Genomic DNA, 13,489 nt, shown 5'->3' with positions numbered 1-13,489 from the left:
ATTGTAAAATCAGTTAGGTATGAAAATAGCATAATCATTGTGTTAAAAATCAAAAGATCTTTATCATTTAAATATATATAATAAAGCATATACATGTAAAATGACATAATGTCTGGGATTTATTTTTAAAATTTCTACTTCCTAAAATTTTGGAGATAAAATAAGTGGACAAATTTGGCTCAGTGGATACAGCATCAGCCCACGGATTGAAGGGTCTCAGGTTGATTCAGGTCAAGGGTCAAGGGCACTTGTCACAGTTGCGAGCTCCATCCCCACCCCGAGTGGGGAAGCATGCAGGAGGCAGCCAATCAATGTGTCTCTCTCACATCAATGTTTCAATCTCTCTGTCTCTCCCCCTCCCTTCCACTGTCTCTGAAAAATCAATAAAAAATATCCTTGAGTGAAGATTAACTAACTAAATAACTAACTAACGAACTAACTAAATAAGTAAACAAATAAATTTTTAAAAAGTGGACAATGATCTTAGGACTTGGTTTAATATTCTAGTTTCTCAAACTTCGCATATGCTTGGAAATTTCTATAATAAATTTGTAATATCATTTTGCCTTCTTACTTTTAGTTTCATTGCTGTTGTTGCTGTTGAGTTTTGTTTATTCTTTCTTAGCTCAGGGATCTGTATATTTAAAACTGATGCCAGGTGAGTCTCCCCATTGGCCAGATATAGTTACTCATGCAGGGGATGACTCCCAACTGGGGGTTCAGCATCATTTCTCCACTAGCTCAGGTCTCATATATTTATTTGAAATTAGACTCATTTAAGTCCTTAGCATTCAAGGAAGATATCTGGTTGTGTGACTATGCAAATGACCCCACTTCAATTGTGAGGAATTAGGAAAAATTGGTTATTATTGGGGTTAGCTCACTGCTGTTTTCAACTATTAATTGATACAGACAGTGCAGTGCATGCATACATTTTTCAGTAGTGTTTACAAATGAAACTAGCTTGGTCTTTCTCTTTGGAATAGGTGCCTAAAGAGGAATTAGTCATATTTGTTAACACAGCCCTGAAAATATTGCTAAACCCTAAACAGAAGGTAGCATCCCACTTGCCTTTTGACTGTATATCTGTCTTAGCTTTACCTCAAAAAGTTGCTAGATATTAGGGAGGGTAGACTGAGCCCATATACCTAGGAGATAATAGGATGCCCTCTTGGGAAGACAAGTGGAATTGATAGTCCAATATCCTAATTGTAATAGTGATTCTTTTAAAGCAGTGTTTAGCAAATTTGCCTCACCATGAGATTTACCTAGGATATTTGTTTTAAATGCAAGTTCAGGACTCCTCTCTTGAAGATCCCTAAAGATTTTGATTTAGTAGATTCTGGGTAGACCCCTTAATGTGTTTTTAATAAGCTCCTTAGATGTTTATTTAGAAAACCCAAGTTTGAGAAACACTTCCCTAAATTAATTTATTTCACTTTAACTATGGAACCTGCAAGCTAATGTTTACTGCCACCAGTGAGCTCTGCTCCAGGAAGGTGGTTTGTGCACAAAGTCTACAAAATATCCAAATCCAGAGAAATTTCCAGAATGCTTATTCCCCTGCCCAGGTTTGCTCAGCCTGGAAGACTTGGGTTGTTAATTGTTAACTCTTCATACTACAATCATCTAGGAAGCTTGAAAAATACTAATGCATAAGACCCAGAGGAAATTATTTAATTGATATGTAATAAGGCCTAGCTATTTTTATTTTTAAAGAATTCCTATGTGGTTCTAAAATAAAACCAGATTTGATGCCTGGCCCATGTGTCTCAGTGGTTGAGCATGGAATTATGAACCAGGAGGTCTTGGTTCAATTCCCAGTCAGGGCACATGCCTGGGTTGCTGGCTCGATTGCCAATAGGAGCGTGCAGGGGGGAAGCCAATCAATGATTCTCTCTCATCATTGATGTTTCTATCTCTCTCTCCCTCTCTCTGAAATCAATAAAAACATATTTTAAAAATAAAATAATAAAATAAAACCAGATTTGAGAAATACTGAGGTTGAGTTATATAATAGGTAGTTGCAATTTTAGTGAATATTGTGCTTGAAAAGGATAGGATTATTAGAATCTACCTGTCCCACAAGATCTAAAGGAGAATAGCTCAGATTCCAATCCTGTTCATTTGTGTTGTGTGGGGTGGAGTGTTTTGGAATTCATTTCTTCTTATCACCTTTAACTATAATTTTCCCTTTCACTGACATTTTGGTCTCTATGATCAGTTTTAAAGTATTTTTTTTCTTTCTGTGTGTCTAGGCATAAAACTTAATTAAAGCAGCTTATACTAAGATGAGGTGAAAGGAATGGTTTGATGCCTAATAACATACAAAAATCTTTATTTGAATAGAATTAAAACACTCCACTACTCTGTCGCATTACTTAGATATCTCAACTCTTCTCTGATCTTGGGTGTGGAAAACTAAATGTAGTGAACCAAATCTGGAGTTGCCCTGTTCCTCCAAATATAATAAAAACTAGAGGCCTGGTGCATGGATTCTTTCACCAGTGGGGTCCCTCGGCCTGGCCTGTGGGATAGCGCCAAAATCGGCTCTCTGACATCCCCCAAGGGGTCCCGGATTGTGAGAGGGTGCAGGCTAGGCTAATGGACCCCACCGGTGCAAGATTGGGGTCAGGGAGGGACCACAGGAGGGCTCCAGGGCATGTCCGACCAATCTCGCCCAGGTCCTGATCGGCAATCTGCCCTGTGGTGGTCAGTGCACATCATAGCGACTGGTGGAATGGTCGAATGGTCGAATGGTCGGACACTTAGCACATTAGCCTTTTATTATATAGGATAATCTTAAATCCATGGAAATGGCATGTAGAAAGCCCAATTTCCATTTCTGTGAAGCTCCTCAGGTCGTGTTCTCGTGGTCACTTCTGACCCTAAAATCTGTTTCTCCCCTAAACTGATCCAGGTGATGATGACCTAAAGAGTCATTCATACTTTTCCTGTTCTACATCATGTTAGCTGAGCTATAGAAGTCCGTTTTTATCCTTCATTCACATCAGAGTGCTGTGTAGCAAAATTTAATGAAATATGGGGCAGATGGGGGGATTTACAGAGCTGCAATAAAAAAGTTAAAGCAAATACTGGAATATCTGTGTTGTTTTTTTTTTTGTGTGTGTGTGTGTGTGTGTGTTTTGTTGTTGTTGTTGTTTTGTTTTTTTTGTTTTTTTCAAAAAATCTCTCCATAATTTCTCCAACTCAGGCTTCAATCTCCCCCATTTTGTTTTCTATGGCATACTGCACACATTGTCTATCCTTGTGGTGAGTAAATGGAAACCAAATACACTTGACAAAATCTACATTATTTTTCTGACATCTATCTAAATTGAAAAATTGTGCTATGCAGAAGATTCCATTTTAAATCTTAAAACTGAGCACTTTCTAAAATGTATAGGCTCCAAAGACTAGGGTGCTTCTTGCCTACTAAATACTTGGGTTTCTATACATATAAGATTTGAAAAAATTAAAGAAAGTCGAAATTTTGGGTGTATGAACAAGATGAGGAAAAAAATCTCCAATGTTAAAAAAATTAAATGTATAAAAATTCCATAGACGAAATTAAGTACAAATCACAAGATGGGAGACTTCACAGAATGGAAACTCAAACAGCTAATAAACACATAGAAAGATGTTCAAATTCACTAGTTATTAGAGAAATGCCAATTAAACCTCAATAAAATGCAGATTAAAAGCACAATGAACTGCTATTTCAATACCCATTATGCTTAGGAACAAGTTTTTAATACTAAGTTTTCTGCCGTCAAGGTTTGGCTCAGTGGATAGAGCGTCAGCCTGTGGTCTGAAGAGTCCCTGGTTTGATTCCAGTCAAGGGCACATACCTTGATTTCAGGCTCAGTCCCCAGTCCTGGTCAGGATCCTGTGGGAGGCAATCAATCCATGTGTCTCTGTCAAATCAATGTTTCTCTCTCTCTCTCTCTCTCTCTCTCTCTCTCTCTCTCTCTCTCTCTCTTCCTCCCTCCCTTCCACTCTCTCTAAAAATCAATGGATATTGGGAGGGAAGGTCTGGAGGCCAGGCTGGCTTGGAAAGAGCAGGAATGCCCAGGCTACAGACTCCTCCGGTGGCTGGGCCTGGGGGCAGGGGCTAGACACGTGACCCTGCAGGCAGCACCTGGCCTGGGCTCCTGGAGCGTCCCAAGCATTGCACATCACCATGGAGCTGGAGCACAAACAGCAAGATAAAGAAGAGATGGACAAGGTGAGAAAAGAGAAGATGAAGGAAGCACAGGAGAGAAGGAAGAAAAAGGAGATGGAAGAGAGGCTGTCACTAGCAGAGACCAAGGAACGAATCGAATCCGGAAGTTGCAAGAGAAGCTCTGGGCCCTACAGGAAGAGACGCACCTGCTTTTCTTGCAGCTGAAGAAAGGTGTAGATGAGGAAGAAAAAATTATAGATGAAGAGGCGAAAAGAGCAGAGTGGTCTGACCACTCTGACCTCAGCTGCAGACACACAGGAACTCATTTCCTCAGCGTGCAGGGGCGCCCCGGAACACTCAGTTGCCCTGCAGGCACCCACATGGCACTGATGGAGCCTAACAGATGTCCCCACTCCAAGTGCTTACCACCTGGCATTCTGTGGACCCAGCGGCTTTCACAGGGAACCCAGAGCACAGGCAATACCAACGCAGCCCAGGCAGTGCCTATGGGCCTACTCAGCTCCCACCTCACTCTGGACCCACTCAACAATCCTATAGACCTAGTCAGCTGCTCAGAGCGCCTTCAGCATTTCCTCTAGTGCAGCCCTTGTCTCAGCCACAGCCACAGCCCTAAGCCATGCACAGCCACTTTCATCCCACCCAGACAGGGTGTGTCCAGCCTGGTGGTGGGTGCCCTGACCTTGCAAAAGCAAATGGAATGTGCTAACCAGCAGACTGGCTTCTCTGACTCATCCTCCCTGCACTCCATGCATCCCAAGCTCCAAATCCAGCCTCTTCACTCCTTGCCGCTCTCCACCCCACCCTCACTTCCAGTGCAGATGCAACCAGCAGCGAAGTCAGGCCTTGCAGCTACCAGCCAACCTGGCCCCTGGCTCCCTTTCATTCAGCACAGCCGGAATGTGTGATTCCACCACAAGTGACCATCACATTTGATTTTCAACCTCACAACCCCCCATGGGTGAATGTCCCCATTGTGTCCTAGTAAAACCTGCCGGGGGGGTGGGGGGGTGGATATGAAGAGCACAACTGAGTAGATATGAACTTCTCTTTAACCCAGGGAAGGGAAGGTTCCAATTTGTTCCAAGCAGGTACATTTTTTTAAGTCTGAGAATCATTATCCCATTTAATGAATGTGCATTGTGTCATAGGCAGTAGTAGACACTGTAGGAAATGAGACCTTAGCACCGTGCTACGCACACACAGCGAAGCTGATTTTGGATCTAAGGGATTAATCATCGAAGATTTCTTATAGAGAATTCTGAAAGGATTTGAATAACGAAGACTCAGAGTGAGAAATGGTGGACAAAGCATCAGGTACACTAAATGGTCTGTGTCTCAACACCAGGAAAAGGAAGGGAAGAAAACGAATATTTATGAGCAACTGTGATAAGTCAGGTATTGTAACATTTACTTTGTTTATATTACCTTATATATTCTTCATGACAATCCCTCAGGTAAATAAGTATTCATTAATTCAACCAGTTTTTCTAACAATTATTTGTTACTAGTAAATGTCTATTCTGTGCCAAGCTTTGTGTGAACATCAAAATATATGAAGAATAAGAAAATTTCAAAGGCAAGAAATAGAGAATCCTATATAATAAAGAGCTAATATGCTGATTAGACTAAACAGCAGAATGGCAGTCCAGACAACCTTCCAGATGAAACTGGGGCTGCGAGGGCCAAGCCCCTTGCACGAATTTCATGCATCAGGCCTCTAGTATAAACACAATTTTTAAAGTCTCCATTTTGACAATGAGGAAACTGAGACTCACAGAGATTACACAATTTATCCAAGCTCACCAAATAAATTATTGACTGAACTAGTATTAGAACTAATGCTCACATTTTTTTTTCTCTAGTGATGCATGTAATGTAAGAAAGAATTTATGCCACAGTAAAATGGTGAGATGAATTCTACCTGTTTAATGTGGCAAAATGTGAACACTTGGTGGTATTGACACACGTGTCCCTTACCTTATTATCAATAACTCTGCTAGAAAGGTTTTATTTAGTTTTCTTTATTTTATCTATTTATTTATTTAAATCCTCAGGCTAGGGTATTTTTCCATTGATATTTTTAGAGAGAGGGAAAGACAGAGAGAAATATCCATGTGAGAGAAAAACATTGATTGGTTGTGCCCCAAGCAGGGGCTGGGGAGGAGCCCTTGACTGGAATTGAACCTGGGACCCTTTGGTCCACAGTCCAATGCTCTATCCACTGAGCCAAACCCGCTAGAAGATATTTTCACATTTTTATTTACTTCATTTGCTATATATTGTTGGTAACTTTTGAGTGTTGCCTAGAAATATTGCCTTAATATCATGGGTCAAGTGAGTTCATAACACCAGAGATCCGATATTTAAAATAAAGAAAAGTCTTCCTGTTTCTCTTTTTGAGGGGGGAAAAAGGGGACCTCAAAAATCCTCTACTGGATTAATCTGCATCAAAGTAAGAAGGCTCCTCTAGTAAGTAGGTACCACATAATTTATTTACTACATATAAATCAGCACATATCATAGTTATCTTGGGTTTTGTCTCTTTAGTTATTGTCAGTATTCCTCTAAAGAATATAAACCCCATTAAGTCTAGAATCATATCAACTTTAATCACAAATGTGTTCCTATCTTTTAGCAGAGAAACCTTAGCAGAGAAAATGGTTACTGATTAATAATCTTTTTAAATAGATAAATGATTTTGACATGACTGTATGATGTGGAGGAAAAATGAAGATATAGTGAGGTCTGTATTGAAGCTAGTTGAGGGAAGAGCATTACATTTCTCTTTCAACATGTAGATTATTAATCAATAAAATCTCTGATTTTGTCAACACCATAACTATTTGAGAAACCATATATCCCACTCATAAAAATTCTTCCTGACTTCATATAAGAAATCACTATCTTAAGGTCTCCCAGTAAAAATGTGTTTTGCATTCAATGGCAGCCAGGAGTCCACGCCAATATCTTGTTAGCCTCATGTAGAGACAAAATGAAAAAGAACATCTGCTCAGCCGGCGTGGCTCAGTGGTTGAGCATCTACCTATGAACCAGGAGGTCACAGCTCAACTCCCGGTCAGGGCACATGCCCGGGGTGCAGGCTCAATCCCCACTGTGGAGTGTGCAGGAGGCAGGTGATCAATGATTCTCTCTCATCATTGATGTTTCTATCTCTCCCTCTCCCTTGCTCTCTGAAATCTATAAAAATATTTTTTTTTTTAAAAAAAAGAACATCTAACATATTTAAATTGCAAACATTATTCTGGCTAACTAGATTAGCTAATGCTGGAGGCCCAATAAGTATTTTATTTCTAGCCTAACCCTTCATCCCTTCATGCATTTGTCCTCCACCATGCCTCAGAAGTAAAGCTAAGTCTCCAGAAAGTACTCTCATTATGGGCCTAGCCATTGGCTGCTTTATGCATCACTGCATACCAGGGACAGTACCTGGATCATTCTAAGTATTTCATAAATATTTATTGAGGGAATGAATGCACTGATTTAATCCAGCAAGAGTTGAATAGTCTCTGAAATATTCCAAGAACAATTCATAATTGGATATATTTGTTTCTCTGTTAACGTTATTTCTTTCTTTTTAAAATCTTTATTGTTGAAAGTATTACATTTGTCCCCTTTATTCCCCCATTGACCCCATCTAGCCCCAGGCCTTCACCACCCTATTGTCTGTGTCCATGGGTTATTCATATATATGCATACAAGGTCCTTAATTGATCTCTTCCCACCCACCCACTCTGGTACCTTTCTTTTTATACTTAAAATAGTATTATCAATCCAAAGTCCCATCAGGAACACGTCATGCTGTAAAATGACAATTTAATGTGCAATTTATAGTTTTTTTTTCTTAGAAGGAATAAAAAACATCAAGAGTACCTGATTGTCTTTCATTAGGGCTTTGCAGACTCCCTCGTGGAATATATTGAACTACTATTTTGAATGGTCGATTTGGTGGTTTTATTTCCTAACATACCATTTATTCATGTTTTCATTTGATTAGGAGTTTTCTTTTGAATGAGATTTTTTCTTCTTTTTCTTTCTTCTAGACTCGCATTAGCAGTTGCCATCTCAGTGGCCCTTCATGAATCTTCCATCATGTTGATGATTCAGTGTCCCAGCCTCTGCAGAAATGGTGGGTAACAGATTTAGTCATAGAGCCAGAGAAAATGTTGCCACTTTCTGTTATTAAGGGTATATAGTTTTTAAAGGACTCAGGCTCACAACTTATTGCCCAACATTATATTATGAAAGATCTCCAGCATGCAGAAAATTTGAAAGAATTTTACAGTGAACATTCACATACCCAACACCAATAGCCGACAATTAACATTTTGCTATACTTGTTTTATCACATATCTTTTTATCTGCCCATCCCCCTATTCATCAAGCCATCTTATTTTTTGTAGGCATTTTATCATAAGTTGCACACATCAGTATAATCCAGTCCTAAACATGTTAGCATGCAAATCAGAAGCTAAAGCAGTACTTGTTTGCAGTTTTTTAATGTGAAGCAAAGTTTACTTAAAATGATATGTACAAATTCCAAGCATATGATTTGATGAGTTTTGACAAATAACACAACTTCTTTCACAATATAGAGCATTTTCTTCACCCCAGAGAAGTTTTCATATGCCCCTTTCTGCTCAGTCTCAACCCCTACCCCTCCTTTCAGAGGTCACCACTGTTCTGACTTTTTTCCATCATAAATCAGTTTTCTCTGCTTGTTCCAGCACTTCCTAAGAATTGTATCATACTCTATGAACTCTTGTCTACGGCTTCTTTCACTCAGCATTATATTTTTGACAATCATCTCTCTGTGTAAAGATCTTACTTTGTAATACAGTACTAAGTAGTATTTCATTATATGAATATATTGCACTCTATTTATTCTATTGATCCACACTGTGTTTCTAGTTTTGGCTTTTATGAATGAAGCTCTGTGTACATTCTTGTACAAGGATTTGTATAAACATGATCTCATATAACTTGGGTAAATATCTGGTAGTACACTTCCTGATTGCAGCATAGGCATATCTTTAGTTTCAACTAAAACTGCCTGATCTTTTTTCCAAGGTACTTGTGACATTTTACACCCTTTCCCAACAATGAATGAAAGTTCAAGTTGTTACACATTCTTGACAAATTAAGTGCTATCATTCTGAACTTAACCATTCTGGTAGGCTTTAGTGGGATCTCATTGTGATGTTAATTGTAATTTCTTAGCTGACTAATGATCTTGAGCTTTTTTATTTTTTGCTATTCCTTGGATAAATAACATTTGTTTATTCAGTATTTTTTCAAAGAGTTGATTTCAACTTGCTAATATATTGCTAAAGATTTTTATGACACTATCCATTAGAGACATATATTTTCACTGCCTTTGTTAGGTTTTGATCCATCTAGGTAGAGCATAATTTGACAACATTATCTTACAAGATGTGAACATATAACCATTAGTTATTGCCTCCAGGCTTGTAGACTAGCAGGTTCATGGCATAAGCTTAATATTTTTTGTTTCATCATTGGTCCATGAATGTATGTACTTTAAGCTTGCTGGGTTTTTTTTTATTTTCTACTTTTAAATTTTTTTATGTTTTTGAAGTATTGAAAATGCATCATATGTTTTCTCTATTGTCATGACCAGAATTGACATTTTTACCATGACATCATTAATTTAGGATTTGATGGCACCCTCCTTTTTCCCGGTCAGTAATTATAAGATATAAAGGTTCTTTTGATGGTTAGGACAGAACACAAAAACACTTGGATGGTACTGAAAGGCAGAACTTTTGTTACTTACAGCTTCAAATGAAAGAAGGCTGCCAGGCAGGGGCACACAAAAGGTTACACTAGGGACAGGGTAACAGCAAGCTTGAACTATAGGAGGCTGTTTATGTATGACAAGCAGGGTGAGGTTAACTAGATTTCTCATACTCCCTGTGGATTGGATAATTTGAATAATTTCAAGGACTCTGGGGTAGGCGCTGCACTAGTTGTCTGGTACCTGAATACAGAGTGATTGGGGCTGGTGCATAGTGGCTCAAAGTGTGAGATCTAAAAAGAGAAGTGTGCTCTAGCCTGTTTGGCTCAGTGGATAGACTGTCGGCCCGAGGACTGAAGGCTCCCGAGTTCGATTACCAGTCAAGGGCATGTACCTCAGTTGCAGGCTCGATCCCTGGCCTTGGTTGGGACACATGCAGGAGGCAACAGATAGATGTGTCTCTCTCACATCGATGTTTCTCTATCTCTGTCTCTGCCTCTCCCTTCTACTCTTTCTGACAATCAATGGAAAAATATCAAATATCTTCAGGTGAGAATTAACAAAAATAAATAAATAAAAAGAGAAGTGTTTGGTGTGTGGACTTAATTAGCTGCTCAAGAAGAGGAACTGACTGGTCTCTAGCCAGGGCTTGAAAACTGGGTATAGACAACATTAACATGTGTGTGTGTTAAAGATATATATATATACAGTTAGGCAAACTAGACAAACATATACTAATATAACATTCTTGGCTGATTTCCTAGACTTTTTCCATGACATAGTTTGAAGATCAATGATGCAAATCATTGGATTTAGATTTGAGATATAAAATAAAAACTGAAAGTTGATAAATTAGATTACATCAAAATTCAAAACTGTGCATCAAAGGACACAATCAACATAGTGAAAAAGCAACCCACAGAAGAGGAAGAAATGTTTGCAAATTATCACATGTCTGATAAGGGGTTAATATCCAGAATATACTAAAAAAAACTGCAACCCAACAACTAAACAATCTGATTTAAAAACAGGTAAAGGATCGCCCTAACCGGTTTGGCTCAGTGGATAGAGCGTCAGCCTGTGGACTCAAGGGTCCCAGGTTCGATTCTGGCTAAGGGCATGTACCTTGGTTGGGGGCACATCCCCAGTAGGGGGTGTGCAAGAGGCAGCTGATCGATGTTTCTCTCTCATTGATGTTTCTAACTCTCTATCCCTCTCCCTTCCTCTCTGTAAAAAATCAATAAAATATGTTTAAAAAAATTAAAAAAAATAAAAACAGGTAAAGGATCTGAATAGATATTTCTCCAAAGAAGAAATGTGAATGGCCAACAAGCACATGAAAAGGTGTTCAACTGCACTAATCATTAGGGAAATTCAAATTAAAGTCACAATGAGATACCATTTCATACCTATTAAGATGGCTACCATACAAATAATAATAACAATTGTCAAAGATGTGGATAAATTAGAGTTCTTGTGCACTGTTAGTAAGAATGTAAAATAGTATATCTGCTATGGAAAACATTATGAAAGTTCTTTAAAATTTTTTAATGAAATTACTAGCCCTGTCTGGTGTGGCTCCGTTAGTAGGAGCATCGTCCCATACACTGAAAGGTCATACTGGTAGGTTTGATTCCCAGTCGGGGCACATACCTGAGTTGCGGCTTCGATCCCTGGCCCCGGTTGAGACATGTGTGGGAGCCAACTGATCCATATTTCTCTCTCTCTCCCTTCCCTTCTCTCTAAAACAAAATCAATGAAAATGTTCTTGAGTGAAGATAGAAAAAGTAATAGAGTTATTATGTGACCCAGTAATCCCACTTTGGGATATATATACAGTCAAAATAATTGCAGTCTCACCCTAGCTAGTTTGGCTTAGTGGATAGAGCGTCGGCCTGCAGACTGAAGGGTCCCGGGTTCGATTCCAGTCAAGGGCACATGCCCCAGTTGCAGGCTCAATCCCCAGTCGGGGGCATGCAGGAGACAGCCAATCAATGATTCTCTCTCATCATTGATGTTTCTATCTCACTCCCTCTCCTTTCCTTTCTGAAATAAATAAAAATATATTAAAAATAATAATAACAATTGCAGTCCCAAACTTGTACACCCACGTTTAAAGCAGCATCAATAGCCAAAATATGCAAGCAACTCAGCCATCAATGCATAACAACGTGGTATAAAAAGTAAAGAAATTCTGGGACATGGTACAACATGAATAACCTTGATGACATTAATACTGGCATCTAGTAGGCAGAGGCAAAGGTGTTGCTACACATTCTACAGTGCACAGGACAGAGTTTGTGGGGAAGCACGGGACTTGGTTGGAAGGTCTGTGAGGAGGATTCCCCGAAAGGTCGGAGGCCTCTACGGGGACCTTGGAGAAGGCGGCAGACCCTGCCTTGACATTTCCAAACAAGTCTGAGCCCCTGGGTGTTTTGCTGGAATCTTTATGTTTGTTCTTTAGATGTCCTTGCTTAAAGGGCACTGCAGACGCACGTGTTTTCTCAAGGATGCTTACCCTGCTGATAGTATCTAATAGTTAATTTTAGTCCAAGCTGTTGCTACAATAAACCCTAAGCAGGCAGGCGAACCGGGCTGTCTGGTTTGTTTAGCCAGGCAGTCGCTTAGTCCTCTCTTTCACAGAAACGTGTGTCGGAGGAATCATTCACCCATCGCTCAGGGTCTGCCGGTCAGCTCCGGCAAGAGTCCAGACAACAAATAATTATTCAGTCCAAAATGTTAATAGTGCCAAGGTTCAGAAAGCTTGCTCGAGAGGGGCTTCCTAGTCCAATGTGTCAAGGCCAACATATGTAGTTCACAATAAAGCTACCTTAACAGAACTTGGTCACAAGAGGGCCGTGTGTGAGTGTGTGTGAGTGTGTGTGTGTGTGTGTGTGTGTGTATGTTTCATCCTGACTATTGCTAACACAATGAACCTGTCAGAACAAATCATTATGAACTGATGTCTAGCCAACTCAATCTTCCAAAGATGTCCTTGCAGTACTATCCTAAATAACCAACTACACGGGAATATGGCAAAAGTTTAAATTAGCAATAGCAGCGATAAAGTAAAGATAAATGAAATGAAAAGTGGACCTTCCATTTTAGTCAGCCAAGTTTTGGGTTAGGAGTAGGCAGAGCATGACATGGCGGGACCAGCTTGGATTGGGGGAAAGGGAAGGGGGGAGGGAGGAAAGAAAGAAGAAAACAGAGAAGCCAGTTCTGTTGTAGGTTGTTTTTGACAATTCAGTCTCTTTTTCTTCATTTGCAAGGTTTCTTGAATTCTACCATTTGGAGGAGAATGGAAGATACTCTAACAAGTGATATTTTTCTTTTTTGTCTCACAAATACCTCATGCCTAAATATGCCCAATTTCCTCATCCATCAAACCAAGTGGTTTGATACAAGCATTATGCATGGCATTTCTCTCTCCAGGGTTAATCATTTGTATTCCAAATGCCGATTTCTAAGATCAGGACTTTCCCAACTATTACTTTCTCTGGCCTTGATTGAAAAGCAGTAATGCT

General features: G+C 39.5%; 1 pseudogene across 1 annotated transcript; it reads left to right on the top strand.

Annotated features, from left to right (window-relative positions):
* The first annotated feature begins 4,183 nt into the window (after positions 1-4,183).
* LOC308511528 (G protein pathway suppressor 2-like) lies at positions 4,184-5,091 on the top strand (annotated as a pseudogene). The gene has a single exon. The product of its transcript is annotated as a G protein pathway suppressor 2-like (transcript).
* Positions 5,092-13,489: the final 8,398 nt, after the last annotated feature.

Source organism: Myotis nattereri, assembly GCF_964212035.1.
Source record: "Myotis nattereri genome assembly, chromosome: X".
Taxonomy (NCBI): Eukaryota; Metazoa; Chordata; class Mammalia; order Chiroptera; family Vespertilionidae; genus Myotis; species Myotis nattereri.
Note: the sequence above shows the minus strand (reverse complement) of the source record. Positions and strands in the feature narration are given on the sequence as shown.